The sequence below is a fragment of the Bos javanicus genome, chromosome 1 (genome assembly GCF_032452875.1).
Source record: "Bos javanicus breed banteng chromosome 1, ARS-OSU_banteng_1.0, whole genome shotgun sequence".
Classification (NCBI taxonomy): Eukaryota; Metazoa; Chordata; class Mammalia; order Artiodactyla; family Bovidae; genus Bos; species Bos javanicus.
This window is the reverse complement of record NC_083868.1, coordinates 56826545-56838663: the sequence shown is the minus strand read 5'-3', so window position 1 is coordinate 56838663 and position 12119 is coordinate 56826545. Positions and strand designations below refer to the sequence as shown.

Here is a 12119-nt window from a genome sequence, read left to right as displayed (position 1 = left end):
AGTGCTAGTCGCTCAATTGTGTCTGACTCTTTGCAACGCATGAATTATAGCCCACCGGGTTCCTCTGTTCATAGAATTTTCCAGGCAAGAATATTGGAGTAGCCATTCCCTTCTCCAGGGAATCTCCCCGACCAAGGGATTGAACCCAGGTCTCCTGCATTGCAGGTGGACTCTTTACCATCTGAGGCACCCAGGGAGCCCCAGGAAATGTAAATCATGATTTTAATAAAATAGTATTTTACAACCATTTGCTTGATAAGCATGAAAAAGTCTGATTGACAGTACCAGGTGTCAGAGAGGATGTGGATCCAGGGATCACTTATAGATTATTAGGGGAATTTGAGTTGGTGCAACAGTTTTGGGAACAGCTTTATATTATCTCATAAAGGAAAGTCTTCATCTATCCTATGACTAGGATGACTGATTATATATTGCCCAAACCAAGACACTTTTGAGAATAAAAAGGGGCACTAAAAGGATGAGTCCCTAGGTCAGCTGGAATTAACTGGGACTGCCTGGGAAAACTGAGCCATACAGTCCTTTATCCAAGACTTGGAAAGTCCACTCCCAGGAGACACATGTTACATCTGCTGCATAGGAGTCCTGTATAGAATGTTCAGAGCAGGCTTCTTCATGTGAACAAAATCCTGTGCAGAGCCTTTCACTCAGCAATGCAATATCTAGGAACTTACTGTTCCTTGGAAGAAAAGCTATGACCAACTTGAAAGTGAAAGTGAAGTCTTGTCCGACTTCTTGTGACCCCATGGGTTGTAGCCCATAGACTTTTCCAGGCAAGAGTACTGGAGTGGGTTGCCATTTCCCTCTCCAAAGTAGATAACATATTAAAAAGCAGAGACATTACTTTGCCAACAAAGTTCCATCTAGTCAAAGGTATGGTTTTTCCAGTAGTCATGTATGGACATGAGAGTTGGACTGTGAAGAAAGCTGAGCGCTGAAGAATTGATGCTTTTGAACTGTGGTGTTGGAGAAGACTCTTGAGAGTCCCTTGGACTGCAAGGAGATCCAACCAGTCCATCCTAAAGGAAATCAGTCCTGAATATTCATTGGAAGGACTGATGCTGAAGCTGGAACTCCAATACTTTGGCTACCTGATGTGAAGAACTGACTCCTTGGAAAAGACCCTGATGCTGGGAAAGATTGAAGGCAAAGGAGAAGGGGACGACAGAGGATGAGATGGTTGGATAGCATCACTGACTTGATGGATATGAATTTGAGCAAGCTATAGGAGTTGGTGAGGGACAGGGAAGGCTGTCATGCTGTAGTCCATGGAGTTGCAAAGAGTTGGACACAACTGAGCAACTAAACTGAACTAAACAGAAGAACTTACTGTAAGGAGAGGTTACTAAGAAGAAATATTTATCTACTATGTCATTCATCAAAGGATTTTTGTAATACTGAAAATCTGGAGACTATTCAAATATTGCCTATTCAGGCTTGGTACTGTGGTACATTCATAAAATGTATTTTTAAGCAGTAATTTAAGATTAATTGTGTATATAAAGAGATCAGGAGATGAATTTTACAGCACAATATTCGTGGATTCCTAGGAAACAATCTTTAAGTTTGCTTCTCTATGGGCTTCCATGGTAGCTCATTTGGTAAAGAATCCACCATGCTCACCTCACCAAAGTTTCTTCTGCATCCATCAAAACTTATATCTCTTGGACAAAATACTACTGCTTAGATGGCCATAAACATAAATTAGTTTAATGTCATAGTCTGACTCCTTGATTACAGTCACTCAGCAACTTACTAAGAGAATCCTAACACCTTAAGTGCTGTGAAGAAGATGTAAAAAGACTACTAACTATGTGGATTAGAAACGGTGGGGAGGTAAACACTTAACTTTTCAAGGACTTTGAATGTGTGGGTCTTTGTCAGAGGAGAGACATTTACCTGAGGAGAATGAATAAGTCTGTTTGGAAAGGAGGCTTTCAGAGCCAATATGGAGTCAAAGGGCAATAGAGTGAATCCCATTTTCTACAATAGCAGGAGTTTCTCCCCTGGTCAATTGCCAAATGGAGAGTTGTCTCTATTTCTGATGAGGGAGGCTGAAAACTCAGAGCTATGCTACAAAGCCTTCAGAATTATGAAAACTCAGGTATGGCCTATTTCTGGGTAGGAATAAATACTAGGAGTCTAGGTTTCCACCTTCTGGTGCCTGACTAACCTGAAACACCTCTGAGGCAATGGTATGATCCGGGAAAGTTTAACTCCTACTGCCTACAACACCCTCCTGACCCCATTAAGCTCCTTAAACTCGTGGAGACTCCACAGCAACTCTTCCAGTGATGGAACTCCATCCAACTTTGGAACTCCAGTTGTTCAGTTGGCTAAAGATAAAGGACAAACAAAAACGCTCAAGGCACATAGCCCCTGTGACAGTAGCTAGGCCAATCTTGGCGCAATTAGTAATCATAACCAATATATTAACCACTGTTTACTGGTTCATTTCCTTTAGGGTCAGACACTGTATGCATAATAAGTACATGATACACATTGTCTCATGCAATTTTATGGCTTCCCTTGTGGCTCAGACAGTAAAGAATCCACCTGCACTGCGGGAGACCAGGGTTTGGTCCCTGGGTCAGGAATATCCCCTGGAGAAGAGAATGGCAACCCACTCCAGTATTCTTGTCTGGAGAATTCCATGGACTGAGAAGCCTGGCGGGCTATAGTCCATAGGGTTGCAAAGAGTTGGACACGACTGAGCAACTTACACTTTGACTTGACATGCAATTGTTAAGAACCCTACAAGGTATGCTATTATCATCTCCAGATGAGAAAACTGTATCTCAAAAAGGTTCAATAACTTTCCCAAGTCCACAGCCTAGTCAAGAAATCTGAACTCAGGACCATCTGAACCCAAAATCGTATTCCTATTCACTGCAGAATGTGGCTTCCAACGTGTATATGGCAGAGCATTTCATTCTTTCTCATTTTATGGAAAATGTACTTATATATACTCAGAGCAAAACTATTTTGTTCTTAATAGCCTTTAAAATCATCCAGACAGGGAAATACATGCTAATTGTGTAACCAGATATAAATGGTGTTCCTTAATAGTTGGTTGACCGAATGACTACTTAGTTCTCATAGAAAGTATATTATTACACCTTCTAAGAAAGAGGGCTAATAAGGAGTTCTATTGATGACAGCAATCTTTTTTTTAAAGGAATACCTAATCTGATGCCAGGAATCTGATAGAACCTTGAACTGTGGGTATAATTTGTTGTTTAGAGAGCCCTCTTCGCTTGTGAGTATCATGGCTTTAATCGAGGCTTTGTTCTAAAACCTGCAATGATGATTGGGAAGAATAAATTTAGTCTACAAAAGAGTCACAGACAGATTTGATGTATAAACCTTGGTGTTCCTTTCTCACCAATTTAACTCCACTGAGGGGAAGAACTTAACATAGCTCTCATAATAACACTTGTCTGTCCACGATCTTGTAATACTTTCCCTCTACCAACAAGCAAAGGAGGAGTTATTTCTTGATTGAACATCTACACTCTGTCTGCTGGGTGCTTTTTCATAGATTATTCTTTTAATCTTTACTTTAGAGCATCCCTGTGTGGTAGGTTTATCCATGCCAATTTTACTATTAAATACCTTACCTCAGTTTTTTTTTCAGAAAGAAAAAAATAATAGGTAGCTAGAGTGGAGAAGTAAACAAGAGTCAGTTCAGTTCAGTTCAGTCATTCAGTCGTGTCTGATTCTTTGCGACCCCATGAACTGCAGCACGCCAGGCCTCCCTGTCCATCACCAACTCCCGGAGTCCACCCAAACTCATGTCCATCGAGTCGATGATGCCACCCAACTGTCTCATCCTCTGTCGTCCCCTTCTCCTCCTGCCCTCAATCTTTCCCAGCATCAGAGTCTTTTCAAATGAGTCAGCTCTTCACATCAGGTGGCCAAAGTATTGGAGTTTCAGCCTCAACATCAGTCCTTCCAATGAATACCAAGGACTGATCTCCTTTAGGATGGACTGGTTGGATTTCCTTGCAGTCCATAGGACTCTCAAGAGTCTTCTCCAACACCACAGTTTAAAAGCATCAATTCTTTGGCACTCAGCTTTCTTTATAGTCCAACTCTCACATCCATACATGACCACTGGAAAAACCATAGCTTTGACCAAATGGACCTTTGTTGGCAAAGTAATGTCTCTGCTTTAAATGTTTTAGAGGCACCTTTTCACTTCAGGAACATCAAATTAATGTCATTGAAAATAATAGTGACATATATTTTCTGTTCCTGGCCTTTTTTTTTTTTTTAACCTTTAAAGGATGAAGGCCTTGACATTAAATAGCAGGACTGACACCCACAAATTCCAGGTCTCCTTCTGACTTGGCTGAGTCTATCTTGTTGGTCTTGGTTTTCTGTCAGAGGAGGGGAGTCATGCATATTTACCCCCATGGCTTTTACAAGATACAAAAAACAAAATAATATCTATCTAAATCACTGTTTTGAAATGATAATAAAAAGAAAAACTGCATTGTGATTCTCTCTGCCTGCTAGTTTCATTACCTGAGGTCCTTTCTTCTGTTCTTTAACCACATCTGAGGCTAGAATATCTGAACAACTATATTCCTGGAAACCAGGGACTTGCTTGGGTCAGAATGCATGAGGTGGGACTTCCCTGGTAGTCCAGTGGTTAAGACTTCAGACTCTGAATGCAAGGGGCCCTGGTTTGATCTCTGGTCAGGGAACTAGATTCCACATGCAGCAATGAAGATCAAAGATCCTGTGCGTCACAAATAAGACCTGGCACAGCCAAAGAATAATAATAATTATGATTATTTTAAAAAAAGAATGCATGAGGTGATCATTTTGGTTTAAGTGAGAAGCCTATTTGTGACCAGGAGTCTTGGCCCATTTTCCTTTCATTTCCATTTCCTATATTTTCCAGATTAGAAAATTCCTAGCCAACTATTTATAATATACTTACTGAAAAATTTACTGTTTTATTCGCAAAGGTTTATTTTGGGGACCTACAAAGACTGTTTATTTAAAGATTCTAGAAAAAGAAGAATTTGGTGTATCTTTAACTGGATGTCTTATTTTGGAGAAATATGCAGCAGGGTTGGATCCACCCCAAAACTGCCTGAGTGGGCTGCCAGCGGCTCTGCCCTGGGGTGGCGCTTTCTTCTTGGCTGTATCTGTGGAATGTCTCCCCTTTCTCCCGCGGGTGCCTATGTCTTCTTTGAGATGAAGTGGGCCAGAAGAGAAATGGCAGGACCAGAAGCAGGGCCTCAGAGAACAGGGGAGTGAAAGTCCAGAATCAGCACAGGCTACCAGCCATGTCTTTGGAAATGGAGGAAAGCAAATTGAGCATTATCGTTTCAGCCCCCAAATGCTATAATCTGTGGCCTGTGCCTGGCCACAGTTGCACACCATGACACCAGGGAAGGAGTCTATGGATGACACCATGGGGAAGGCCCTTACTTCCAGCCTTGATATCCAAGTGCATATAAGTGTCTGAAGATAAAGAAGAATCTGTCATTTATAGGGGCCATTTAATTTTGACTGTTCTCTAAAGACATTGTGGTAGCATAGCATGCTATAGAGAATACAACAAATACCTATAGTGCTGAGTTATTGAGTTGTTTAAATAGAGAACACATCCAACTAGAGTAACTTGAAGTCATGAGGATAAGAATTACTTAAGATATGAGAGCAGTCCAAGTGTCCATCAACAGATGAATGGATAAAAAAGATGTGATACACACACACACACACACACACACACACACACAGTGGAATACTATTTGGCCATGAAAAAGAATGAAAATTTGCCATTCGCATGGATGGATTTGGAGGGCTTTATTCTAAGTGAAATAAGTCAGATAGAGAAAGACAAATACTATATTATATCACATATATGTGGAATCTAAAAAAGACAACAAATTAGTGCATATAATAAAAAAGAAGCAAACTCACAGATATAGAGAACAAACTAGCAGTTACCAGTGAGGAGAGAGGGCAGTAGAAGGGGTAAGTGAGGGGCAGGAGATTAAGAGGTACAAACAATTAGGTATAAAATAAGCTACAAGGGTACATAGGCTTCCCTCATAGCTCAGATGGTAAAGAATCTGTCTGCAATGCAGGAGACCTGGGTTTGATCCCTGGGTTGGGAAGATCCCCTGGAGAAGCAAATGGAAACCCACTCCAGTATTTTTGACTGGAGAATCCCATGGACAGAGGAGCCTGGCAGGCTACAGTCAATGGAGTTGTGAAGAGTCGAATACTTCTTAGCAACTAAATCACCACCATAAGGATATATTGTACAACAGGAGAAATATAACCAATATTTTATAATAACTATAAGTTATAAAGTGAAAGTTTCTCAGTTGTATCCAAATCTTTGCAACCCCAAGGGCTATACAGTCCACGGAATTCTCCAGGCCAGAATACTGGAGTGGGTAGCCTTTCCCTTCTCCAGGGGGATCTTCCCAACCCAGGGATTGAACCCAGGTCTCCCACTTTGCAGGCGATTCTTTACCAACTGAGCCACAAGGGAAGCCCATAAATGGAGTATAACCTTTAAAAAATTGTGAATCACTGTATTGTATACCTGCAACTTATGTAATATTGTATATATCAAGTATACTTCAATAAAAAAATTTCTTAGCTTCTCAGGTTATACATGGAGTACATAAAGACCCAGAAACTCAACTCTAGAAGACATCATAAATACCAAGAAAACAGGAAAACTAGGATATTGCTGAGAAAGAGCCTTAGTCTGAAGTATGATGTCTTGATTGGTTGTTTCTTTGTCTTCTCCATGCTGATTCACAGCAGGTACTGGTTTCCCCTATTGTAGATGCTATCCATTTACAGCATACATCAAAGGTCATTGACTTATTCATATCTTTTCTTCTAGCCCCAGGAAAACTCTTAATGATGTTTATTTCCATTCTTTTCTTTATTCCATTTCTGAGAGATTTCTCTAGGGACAACCTTCCTGGACAGAGAAACTTGGGTTGGCTTAGGAAGCTTTTTGAGATGCAAAAGCATTTTTCAAGTATCAGCTATCTTCTAAGGCAGTGGTTCCTATACCACCATCAGCAGCAGCTTCACTTGAGAATTTGGAGAAATACACATTCTGCGGAACCACTTCAGACCCATGTGAATCAAGGACTCAGGGTTGTGGATCAGCACTCCATGCTATAACAAGGCCTGCACGTGGTTCTGAGACCACTATTGTAAGACACGCTTTTCTCCCTGGGCTGCTACATACCTGGGGATGTATTTTATTTGAAAGGTAGCAGTGGGAGAAGCAATCACATGTGTCAGGGTCCAGTTGAAATATTCTCTTTGGTCACCTAATGTATTTTCTTTTCCTCTGTTCTTGATTAAAACAAAACCCAGTTTCATAATGTGGGAATCTGAGGGCTTAGTGCTATAAAAAATACAGCATCAGAATCCTTTTCTAGTAGTGTACAGGCTCTAAGAGGCAGATCATATAACTTTCCCCGCGAAGGCCAACTTCAGATACTAGACAAGCCACTCCCCAACCATCACTCGAATCAGTACCCTTTGCCAATGCAATCACAGGGGTATGATTAGACCCTTCCTTAAAACCAAATGTGCCTTCACTGAATAGGTTATTAAAGTACAAGGGCTTCCCAGGTGGTGCTAGTGGTAGGAACCTGCCTGCCATTGCAGGAAACATAACAGATGTGGGTTCGATCCTTGGGTTGGGAAGACCACCTGGAGCAGAGTATGGCAACTCACTCCAGTATTCTTGTTTAGAGAATCCCATGGAGAGGAGCCTGGCGGGCTGCATTCCATAGGATCACAAAGAGTTGGACACGACTGAAGCAACTTAGCACCCATGTAGTAAAGCACAGAAGGGTGTCCCTCTGGGTTTTATTTATATAGTACTATGAAATCTTAGATGAGCCAGCACTATGGAAAATGTCCACAGAGGTCATTGTCAGAAGGGATATATGGAGATTGTTTGTGGTTTGCTTAATTGAGACTCCAGAGGCATCTTTAATCTTAAACAAGCAGTTGTGTTTGACTCTCTGACTTGAGCCTTGGCGGCATTGCTCAGCATCTGATTAGCTTTGGTGGAGTGCGTATGGAAGGCTAGTCTTTCTTCTCATTCAGAAGCATGTGCATGACGTAGAGCTGAAAGAGTATTTAGACACCATCTAGACCTACTGTTTAACATTCAGAAAACATGGCATGTGGTCCCATCACTTCATGGGAATAGATGGGGAAACAGTGGAAACAGTGTCAGACTTTATATTTTTTGGGCTCCAAAATCACTGCAGATGTGATTACAGCCATGAAATTAAAAGACGCTTACTCCTTGGAAGGAAAGTTATGACCAACCTAGATAGCATATTCAAAAGCAGAGACATTACTTTGCCAACAAAGGTTCATCTAGTCAAGGCTATGGTTTTTCCTGTGGTCATGTATGGATATGAGAGTTGGACTGTGAAGAAAGCTGAGCGCCAAAGAAATGATGCTTTTAAACTGTGGTGTTGGAGAAGACTCTTGAGAGTCCCTTGGACTGCAAGGAGATCCAACTAGTCCATTCTAAAGGAGCTCAGTCCCAGGTGTTCATTGGAAGGACTGATGCTAAAGCTGAAACTCCAATACTTTGGCCACCTCATGCGAAGAGTTGACTCTTTGGAAAAGACCCTGATGCTGGGAGGGATTAGGGGCAGGAGGAGGAGACAACAGAGGATGAGATGGCTGGATGGCATTACCGACTTGATGGACATGAGTTTGGGTGGACTCAGGGAGTTGGTGATGGACAGGGAGGTCTGGCATGCTGCGATTCATGGGGTCGGAAAGAGTTGGACACGACTGAGTGACTGAACTAAACTGAGACCTACTGTTTACAGACTTACATAGAAGATGCATGTCTTTGAACCTTTGAGTAATTAAAGACACTCAGCATAATTATCACATTGTATTGTAATTGTTAGTCTACTAGGCTGTCATCACTGCTAAATGTGAGGTCTTTGAGAGCGCAGACTTCATTTTAACCATCTTTGAATCTCTGGTAACTAGCATAATGCCTGGTACACAACAGATTCTTAAAATTTTTTATTAATGATGAATGCAAAAACTTTGAATTTAACCTCTGGATCTGTTTGTAGAGACTCTCAGTAAGATAAGCTACTGAAATGGGCAGGTTTTATTAGAACAGACATCTGGGTTTCCATTTGGAAACCTGGATATATAGTTTATCCCACCTATTTATTAAACATAGTATTATAGCATCTTAGATGGGACTCTTAGATGACCTAGCAATGATATCTTCATTCACTGCACTCATTTTAGAATTACAAATAGCAGCCTAGGCAAGATAAGTGATTTGCCTAAGGCTCTACGGCTTATTACTGGGTGGTGAGGCCTGGGCTAGTACACAAATGCCCAAAGTTAATGCTTTTGCTCCTCAATAGATGCTTTGTCTTATCTTCTCAACCTACATCATTTTCATAACTCAAACCTAAATTTCTGAAAGGTATAAGAGTTATTTATTAGGCCATTTTCTTCAAGTCAAACATAGTCTTGAATATTATCCATAAAATCTTAGATTTTGGAAGGGGCCTTAGAGATTTTTGGTCCAACTTCAGTATTTTTGCCTGGAGAATTCTATGGACAGAGAAACCTTGAAGTTTACTTTGAGCTCACAGAGTCAGATACGACTGAGTGACTAACGCACACACACACACACACACACACACATCTCAACCCAGGAAAGGATCTCCTTTACAAACTCCCTGATAGAATGACATTTAGTCGTAGTCTGAAACCCTTCAATAGTGGCAATGTCAATACCTCATTTTTGAACTGATCTAATGGACACAAAATTCTTCCTTTTATTTAAGTGAAATAATTGCTATACATTTTAATGCAATAACTACTGACGTCTAAAACTATGCAGAATGGATCTAAAACTTCTTCTTGGCAGTTATTCCTAAATCTGAATATAATTTTCATTATCAACATTAATCTCTTCTCCAACAAAGCATTCCTTGAATTATTCTTCTAAAGGCAGACTTTCCACAACCACTATCATTCTGGTACAGCCCTTCTCTGACTATTTTCCAATTTGCCAATATCCCAATTTAGATGTAAAACCCCAAACTAAATATTTTAGATGTGGTCTAATGGATAGGGAATGCAGTAGAAGAATTTGCTTCCTTTATTGTATGTCCTAGATTTTGTTAAGTAAGTTTAAAATTGTATTAATTTTTTTGTCTGTTTGTCTTTCCTGTTGTGTTTTAGGTCAGTGAAAAATTCCAGGTCTTTTTTTTTTTTTTTTGGGTAGGGAAGAAAAGATTCCTATTATATTTAATATTCCCCAGTAAATTCTAGATGGATTAAAAATGTACATGTAAATGTAATAAAAGCACTAAAGGAAAACATTATATTTTATTTGGAGATTTGAGAAGATATCTAAGTTGACTTCCAGAGACCTAAGTCTCACAGAAAAAAGATTGCTACGTTTTGTTAACTAAACTTAATAACTTCAATATGGAAAACATCGTAGATAATATTAAAGAATCGAAAACTGAGAAATATGCTTGCAAAATGTATGAAAGGGGTTAACAGACAGTATCAAACCACAGCTTGTGAATCAACTAAAATAAATGAAAAAGGCTATGAATAATTGAATAACAAACAAAGAAATAAAACAACCCACAAACATGTCATGAAATGTTCAAACAAAATAGCTATCAAAGGTGCTGGCAAAATTAGACTAGTAAAAATGAAAACATCCAATTTTCTGTGTCAAAAAATATCTGACAAAACTGGCTTTCTAACACACAGCTGGTGGGACTGTATGCTTGTGTTAATTATTTTTGGATAACTTTAAAATGATGATAAAAGCCCAATAAAGCAATAACCATTCTTCCTATGATATGTCTCAAATTTATCTTAAGAAAAATATTAAAGATGTGATAAAGAGTGTTATTATAGGATTAATTATTATATAATAGGAAAAATAAAGTTCTAACAATAGGAATTTGGTTGAGTAATGAGTTCAATGTCCATAGCTATAAAACTGATGTTGTAGAAATATATTTACTTCACAATATAATGAAGTTAACCTATATGACAAAACAGAGTGGTGACATTTTTATAACTTATGTGTGTATGATTGCTGCTGCTGTTGTTTAGTCGCTCAGTCATGTCCGACTCTTTGGGAAACCACAGACTGTAGCCTGCCAGGCTCCTCTGTCCATGGGATTCTCCAGGCAAGAATACTGGAGTGAGTTGCCATTTCCTTCTCCGGGGCATTTTCCTAATCCAGAGATTGAACCTGTGTCTCCTGCTTAGCAGGAGGATTCTTTACCACTGAGCTACCTGGGGAGCCTGTGTGTATGATACATATGTACTAAAATTGTACTGGGAATTAACATACCACAAACACATCTCTTCTTGTGTTCAGAAATACTAGTTTTATCAGTAAAATAGATTATGATAAGTAGGTTATGTAGCAGTAACAAATAATCCCAAATCACAGTGACTTAATACAACACCCAAGTCTCAACAACAAAAGATGAGTTCTTGCTCATGTTACATACAAGCACAGGCTACAAGAGAGGGCTTGATCATCACATTCACAGCCAGATGGAGGCTCCAAGAGTTTCCATTGTCACTGAGGCAGGAATAAAGGATGGAACAGCTTGAACACTGCATGAGACTTTTGTTATTTTGTTAAAAGAATATCATAAGGCCATGTCTTACTTTCACTTGAAGAGGAGAGTGAATAAGCTGGCTTGAAACTCAATATTAAGAAAACTAAGATCATGGGACCCAGTCCCATCACTTCATGGCAAATAGAAGGGGAAAAAGTGGAAATGGTGACAGATTTAATTTTCTTGGGCTCCAAAATCACTGCGGACAGGGTAAACTTAAAAGACTCTTGCTCCTTGAAAGGAAAGCTATGACGAACCTAGACAGCATATTTAAAAGCAGAGACATTACTTTGCTGACAAAGGTCTGTCTAGTCAAAGCTATGGTTTTTCCAGTAGTCATGTATGGATATGAGAATTAGACCATAAAGAAGGCTGAGCACCAAAGAATTAATGCTTTTGAATTGGGGTTCTGGAGAAGACTCTTGA

The 12119-nt window shown here is 39.7% G+C and overlaps 1 protein-coding gene and 1 long non-coding RNA gene across 4 annotated transcripts in view; one reads left to right on the top strand and one right to left on the bottom strand.

Moving 5' to 3' along the window:
* PHLDB2 (pleckstrin homology like domain family B member 2) overlaps nucleotides 1–12119 on the bottom strand; it is a 241179-nt gene that overhangs the window by 177085 nt on the left and 51975 nt on the right. The gene's annotated exons all lie outside the window — the stretch shown is intronic.
* The window catches only part of LOC133232036 (uncharacterized), a 35844-nt gene that overhangs the window by 22830 nt on the left and 895 nt on the right, over nucleotides 1–12119 (top strand). The window lies entirely within an intron of this gene.